This window comes from Scomber scombrus, chromosome 7 (genome assembly GCF_963691925.1).
Source record: "Scomber scombrus chromosome 7, fScoSco1.1, whole genome shotgun sequence".
Taxonomy (NCBI): domain Eukaryota; kingdom Metazoa; phylum Chordata; class Actinopteri; order Scombriformes; family Scombridae; genus Scomber; species Scomber scombrus.
In genome coordinates, this window is record NC_084976.1 from 5,128,496 (window position 1) to 5,136,681 (window position 8,186).

Here is an 8,186-nt window from a genome sequence, read left to right on the forward strand (position 1 = left end):
TGTAAGGAAGTCACAGAGACCGGCGGGGAAATATAAAAGGAGAGAAGTGGGCTCGGCATTAATGCTCGGCACGTACTTTATATCTCCGAGCCTGATCCTTTTTGTTCCCCCTGTCCTCTGTCCTTCAACAACAACAGTGCAATTACAGTTCTGATGATAATAAAAGCCCTCTACATGAAGTAAAAAATGCTTGCTGTAGGGAAAGACGGCTTTGTTTTTGTGATGTGACATCTTTAAGTCACCCGTCAATGTCATTTAAAAGGTTCCACACTACTGAATATAAGTAGATACTCTTGCGCTGAATTTGAAAATCAACCCAACAAATAAGGCTTAAATATGCTTCTATTATTCCTGTTTCTCAACAAATAATGCTAATCATGCTTTAATTCTTCTCCTACACTTGCACGCGACCCTGAACACGTCAATCAAATCATTTGAATTCTTTAAAAGCAGCATCCAACATCCACACTGTTGACTAAAATACAAATAATTGAATGTCCTACTAAAATCTGTACTGCATTGTTTTTTTCTCTCCTTTTGTGAAAAACACAGCAAGATATATCTTTTCCCAGCCTGTGGTCCTTGAAATCAATTCGTCAGATATGAGCAGAATTAGCGCTGGATCAGACCGAATTTAGCCTGATGAAAAGGCGTCTTGTGCCGTCGCCGCGGGAGCGCCCGATGTGTACAGAAGGAGGTGGAAAGAAACAATAGAAAATGCATAATGCTCAGAACAGTGGGATCCCTGCTCCCTCTCCACCTGGGACTCAGTGTGGAGGATCCCCTCTGACCACAGCCCAATTAAATCCTGCACACACACACACACACACACACACACACACACACACACACACACACACACACACACACACACACACACACACACACACACACACACACACACACACACACACACACATCTCCACGTGGAGTGACCCGCTTCCATCATGAATATGGATGTGTTGGAAGAATGCAAATAAACCCTGGCCGGCAACAGACAGACAGAGAAAGAGAGAGAGAGAGAGAGAGAGAGAGAGAGAGAGAGAGAGAGAGAGAGAGAGAGAGAGACGGACAGAGAGACGTGCAGACAGACAGTCAGCAGCACAACAAAGAGGTGGTAGGAAATGAGAACAAAGGACCAGCCCGGGTTGAAGCAGCACGGATGCCTTCACTTCCAGCTTTGTCACAGCCAGAACCAGGGAGAGCACATGTCTGGATCTGTGCCACAATAAATGACTTAATATTACAGTAATGAGTCTGTATCTGCTTTTTAGTACAGTATAGCAGTATAGTGTGTTTTAGCCTGCGTGCATTCTTCAACCGCAACAATAAAAAACCATCAGAGCGATAAACTCACAACTCACTCAATCACACCCCTCAGCGCCTCTGGATGTCTCGTCATTTAGCCAGGCAGAAGCTGAGGGGGGGAAAAAAAAAAGGCAGAGCCGATGCCGAAGACGAATGGGATGGTAAATGAATCATTCTAATATGTTTTGTAAATATCTGCCGCACTCAGAAAGCGGATCTGCGAGTCAGTCAGCGGCGTATAGACCCCATAAATATTAGATGAAGCAGGGGAAGAAGGGGGGGTGGGGGGGGGGTTTGGTGGAGGCTGCCCAGAGGACACTGGTGATCCCAGCTTGCAAACACGCTGAAAATAGCTGCGAGAGTGCAGGGAGCATTCAGGTCTGTTTAACGACTGAAAAAAAAGCACCATCATAGCTGGTTATTCTACTCTAAAATAGCTTTATTTTGTTGTAGAAATTGCCCTAGATGTTAGAATTCTATACAAGAGAGAGAGCACGGGGCGATGCAACAGATTTTTCCACAGTGCTTAAATAGAATAAGCAATAAAACGGATGGCTTCATAGATAGTGACATTTAATGCAGGAGAAGTGCCAAGCCAGACGTGGTGTACAGGGGTCTGCTTGTAAATAATTAATCTTTGCTCTTCATGTCTTCTTGTCAGTACAGACGAGGGGCTTGTATCCTGGCAACGCGCCATGGTTCCCACATGCTGCAGGGAGAGGGAGGCCCTCAGGGGGGAGACAATCTTCAACCTGCCTGCAGCAACCATTCACACACACACACACACACACATAAATAAACACACACGCACAGCAGTCTGCTATACACAGGCGTGCATGTGTCTGCTAGAAATGATACTAACTAGATGTTTGTTCATGTACATACAAAATATGCACACATGCTGTAATGCACGCACATGCTGGTGCACATTCTTCTACACACATGTGCAAAAACGTGCATAATACAAAGTTGTATGTATGTATGCACACACACACGCACACACACACATACATCAGCCAGCATGAGCACAGGCTTACCTGTACACACAGGAACATATGCAAGGATTCATGCATGCATACTGTATACACAGTAGCCGCTGAGTAGACAGATGGAGACTCAGTTTACACACATACACATACAGTCACACACATTCCTCATGAGAAGGCATATTAGGGATGCTCTGATTGGTGCCTCAAACACCAGACAGTGTCACCGAAGGTCCTGGTTCGCAATCCTCGTCATCCAATGTAGCCACAAAAAGGTCACAAAGTGCGTGTGTGGGGATTTAACTCGAGTTCCAGCACAGTCCTAGTGTTGTGTAGCAGGATGACGTCATTCAAATGTCAACAGACTCGGGCAAACATTCATCATTTAAGATTTCCCACAAAAAAAGCACTAGTGAAGAAATAGATCTCAAGATTGTGTATATATTTAAGGCAGAATAGCTGAGTACTGACTAGCTTTTGCAATGATTGGTTACCAAAGTGTCCTCTGGGACCTGAAGATGGCCATTGAAATTCTCCATTAACCAGTAACCTGACACTGGTTATATGTAGTATATATTTAGTGTCGTTTTTTTTTTAAAAGGAATATTATTTTCATACATACATACATGGTGGCTAAAAAGATAATCCTGTCTTATTTCAGCTCAACTCTACAATATGAACACATTGGTAGAAAACAGGCCCACCACACACACACACACACACACACACACACACACACACACACACACGTACACACACTGTGAAGAAGGTCATATGATTAGGGCTCAGGTTGGCAATCAATGTCTCTGAAAAGTCCACCAAAACCAGAACTTTGCCAAGATAGCAACAGTAGAAGCTGCACTTTTTATAGTGAACTGAATTCTCTTGTTAATTAAAGCAGTGGTAGTTGTGTTGTGTCAGTGCAGCTGGTGCCAGCAGCTGCATGGGCAGCAGCTTGTAAACTTGTTATGGCTAACGTGTTAGCAAACACCCGCACATTTTAAAAGTTGCTAACTAATTTTAGATAATGAAGTTTTATGTATATGACAACACACAAGTTACATTCATTGTTTTTTTGTTGTACTTGATTTAAAAAAAAAAGAAAAAAAAAAAGGTATACTATACCCTCTCAATCATCACTCATGACTGCAAGTGTGTGGCAGTGTATGTATCTACAGACACTCTGCTCTCTGCCTGTATTGTCTTATTTTCTTATTATTTTGTTGTGTTTGGGATGCTTCTGGACTTTGGGCAGATGGTGTTTTTGCCTCCAGCCAATAACAGAGCACAAGGTGTGAGGTCGGGACTCGTAACATGGCAACAAAGTTAGATGGCTCTCCGTCTCTGTGTCATGATTTATAAAGAGCTGCATGTCTGTTTGACTGAGGATGGGGCTGAACTACACACACACACACACACACACACACACACACACACACACACACACACACACACACACACACACACACACACACACACACACACACACACACACACACACACACACACACACAGAGCAGAGAGGCCAGAGCAGACAGGTTGAAGCTCTGCATCCACACAAAATCTGGCAATGTGGCACCTTCCTGTAGGGTTGTGTGGAGGTGTGGGCGTGTTTATTTGTGATTTAGATCATAACCACTCTGAAACAATTAAAAAATAACATTTTATTTATCTGACTGATTTTGTTCTTGCCAGCACCACACACTCTCACTCTCACTCAACCACCACTGCTCTCTCTCTCTTGCTCTCACTCGGGGAGGAGGTGCCAACTTTGAATGCTGTGTGTTTACAATCACCAACCAACAAATCCTGCATAGTGTACCTTTAAGGTCACAATACGTTTTTCTGAGCTTTTTTGCTGAAAATGAGATGAGAGTGGAATAACTGTACAGTTGGGTAATAACTCTCTGTGGGAGTTTATTTGAGTAGTTGTTACATTTGTTAAATTTGCATGGCATATCATAAACGGGTCTATGTTCGCTCCATAAAGATAAGAAGTGGTTAAGTGATGAAGGTGTTTTATCTGGTGAATATTGAACCGTTGCTGACTAACGTTAGTATATCTGTAATGCAACTGACATGCTAACACTGCAGTCTCTCCAGCTTTTCTCCAGTCATGCTCAGCAGGTTAGTTGCTCAAAGTCAGTGCGATTGGATGTGCATTGCAATGATTTATTATTGTATGCTTTCAGTTCAAACAGATAAGTGTGTTCACAGACAAGCTGAAAAGTGATGCCTTAACCTTATTACACTCTGCACCTCAGCCTGAACTTGAAAAAAAAAAACTGTTTCTTTGCTTCCTCTGATGTAAAACTTGTGATTTTTTTAGGCAAAGACAAAAAAGCGTGGGAAAAAGCATGTGTGGCGTGAGAGCTGTGTCAACTGCAGGAGTCTCACACTCAATGCACGAGCTGGCGGCCCTGTCTAATGCACATGTAGCCTGAGCCAAAGTCTGACAGGGGCACATGACATTCACCTGGCTGTGGAGGCTGCTGATGGATTGCAATTTTTTAATCTGCATAATAAAGCACGGTGCAATTTGTTTAAGCTTTAGCAGCACATTTAGGTAGCCCTGCTAAAAATGACACCATGCTACATGTAATTTAACATGGGTTTTTTTTTTTTTTGGGGGGGGGGGGGGGTATTCACTGATTCACGATGTTTTATACAGTACACACAGGGTTCTACTCAAGCACAAGCTAATTATTGGTGATTATTTTTGCCTTCAACGTGAATAATCACCACCCAGGCCATGAGATTTGTACATTAATGCCATAATGAGCCTGGAAATTGGGCACATTAGCACATATCTGCTAAAAGCATGTGATACCCATTTTTCATCCCATTTGCCAGAAGAGCATTCTGCCAGTATAGAGTACTATTAGTTCAGCAATAACATGAAGGAAAAAAAAGAAAAAAGAGGAGGGGGGGTGGGGGGGGGGGGTGGGGGGGGGGGGGTGGTGGTCATGCATAGTAATTTCAGAGTAATTTCAGGGAGATTTTCTGACAAGTCATGCTACATTTTCTTGCATTCTCTTCAGTCCCTTCCTAAACTGCGGCATTGCCAAAAGGTTTCATGCTTGGTCTTTTTTTTCTCTTCTTTGCTGCATACACACGGGAAAAAAAGAAACTCATGGACAAACACTCAAGCCACCTGGGCAAAAAATGAAAAGCCCAGAAACCTTGTTTGTGCAGATTGATTGTGGAGACGTATTTGGCTAATGGAATTACATGTATGAGTTGGCCTCTCTCGCTCTTTCGTTCTCTCTCTTTCTCTCTCTTGGCTGGTGTGTGTGTGTGTGTGTGTGCCTTCAGGCTGGTGGCTGGTGTAGAGCTGACGAAGGCCTTCCCTCTCTGGTGGGTCAGGCTAATTATTATTCTAATGGCCTCTCAGTCAGATGCAAATAGCTCTAATGGCAAAGCTAGAGCTGGGGGGGGAGGGAGGGGAGTTAGAAGGGAGGGGTGGGTGTGTGGGGAGGGAGCGAGGAGAGATGGAAGTGCACAAAATTAGATTTGCATTTTTGTTAGGAGAAATATGCGAGTGATTGCGTGAGGAGAGGGGATGTTTTATTTTGAGTGTGTGTGTGTGTGTGTGTGTGTGTGTGTGTGTGTGTGTGTGTGTGTGTGTGTGTGTGTGTGTGTGTGTGTGTGTGTGTGTGTGTGTGTGTGTGTGTGTGTGTATGTGTGTGATTCCTTTGGGTCTACTTGAGGGGGTTTATATTTCCCTTCAGTCTAAACTCTTCAGTTCAGTGCCACAAACAGCTTGGATATATTGAAAGATATATATGCTAATAAAATCTGTTTATCTGTGGGATTAGTTCTTGTCAAAATGTCTGAATACTGCATGTCATTAGCTTTTTTTCTGATATTAAGTGTTTTTTCTATATAATCTAAACCTCTGAAGTGTGTCTGTAGCATCACATGTGATATATGAAATACATGGAGGAATGTAGATCAGTATATTTGATGAAGCACTGCATGTGATTACAGCTTTCAGGTGCTGCATTATCATTGTTTCTACTTAACACCTTTATACCTGTACATTTTTCAGAGGTAAATATTGTACTTTTTACTCCACTGCATTTATAGTAGACAAATACACTTAACCCTTACATACTGTTCAGCCATTTTTACATTTGAGAGCTGTAAAAACACCCTATACACATTTCTTCTAGGTGGACTTTTTCTAATGTGACCCCGAATGTACAAAAATTTTTCATTTTTTTTAATTTTGTGCAGCTGATACACATTTTTAAATATGCAAATGAACAAATTTGTTTATTTAAAAAAAAAAAAATCCAAAATCAGCATTCAAACATGTTGATCATACTCTATCAAATGTTCTCCTGGACCATAAAATAGTGATTGTAATGTGATGTCTTTATTTTTCCATAAGATTTATCAAACATTTATTGTTGCCACTTAGAAATGTATGAATGTGAATTGGTGAAGAGACTAATTATGAGTCAGAATATGTGAGAGTTAAACATCAAACACATGATCAGTTTGTAGAATACATTGCATTGTTTGTGTACCAAACTGTATATAAAGAATCCTCCAGGTTACTGATAGATATAAAGGCTTGGATAGGAGTCTGTGACAGTCTGAGATACAAGTTATTACATTATGTGAGGGAAAAGTACTATTAAAACATCAAAATGATATTTAAATCTCCTATTTATGTTATGTTGAAGTTTTTTGTCTAACAGTCAGAAAAGCTCAAAGTTGCATGTAAATCAGGTGCCAGAGTTAAAAAGTTCATCCTCTGTTCTGTTTAACTCATTTATTTTGCACTTCACTCCGGCTGGTTGTGATTGTTGTGTGATTATTGTATATATTGGTAGTACTCCATACCTCATGTAACCACGGTGTCAAATCAATGAAGAATCTGAGATCTGAGAAAATCCAGAAAAAGCTTTCTCCCCACCAGCTACAACATAAAAAATACTGGCTTACACATAAAGGCAGCATTAATAATAATCCGATATTATAAATATATAATAAAATAACCTTGATGGGAACCACTCCGCTGCATACAGAGCAGTTCCACTTTTGATTCTCTAAGCAGATTTTTCTGATGACCCGTTTATACATTTGAAATTCAGGGCTTTTATGTGTAATTGAGGTATTAGTAAAGAATCCACCACAGCCTTCACCATTATTACTGTCTAGTACATTCTGCAGTCACAGCTGAGTTTAAAAAGACAGCTTTCAAAACACAGTGAGAGAAGATCATGGATGTTTTTTTCCCCCACTATTGTAGAACGCTAATGCCTAATTATGAATTCTATCACTCGCTGATGCATACGCGGCACAATGTGTGACATCTAACAGCGTCGCCAGTAATTGTCGGTAGGTGGAGGGGCATTGTAGGAAAAATTGACCTTGCCAGACTATTAAAGGCGAGAAAGACGATGTGATTTCAGCAGAACAGTACCAAGGCTACTCAGAGACAAATAGATGGAGATTGCGTGCCGCATTGTTTCCGTGCCCTCTGATTCCCTCATCTTCTGTGAGGTTTGCGAACCTCCCGACGGGCGACTTATTGTAGTTCTCCGAGGCCTTCTGGGTTCCAGTACACTGTCGGTCTCACACACACAGTATTGTGCTAATAAAATGAGATCACCGCCGAGGAATGCGAGGGTTCGGTCATTATCATAATAAGACGACAGGGAGAAGAAGAAGAAGAAGAAGAAGAAGTTCTTCAGCAACAAACTCCAAAAATATAAGGAAACACATCTCTCACACATCTCACACATCCACAGTTGTGGAATTATTTCTGTGTCAACATTTTTAAATGATTTGATTTCAAGGTTTTTGGAAGAATGGGAGAATTTCATTAGAACAACATATAGAATTGCTGCTTGGATTGTGCTACCAAGCGCTCTGAGG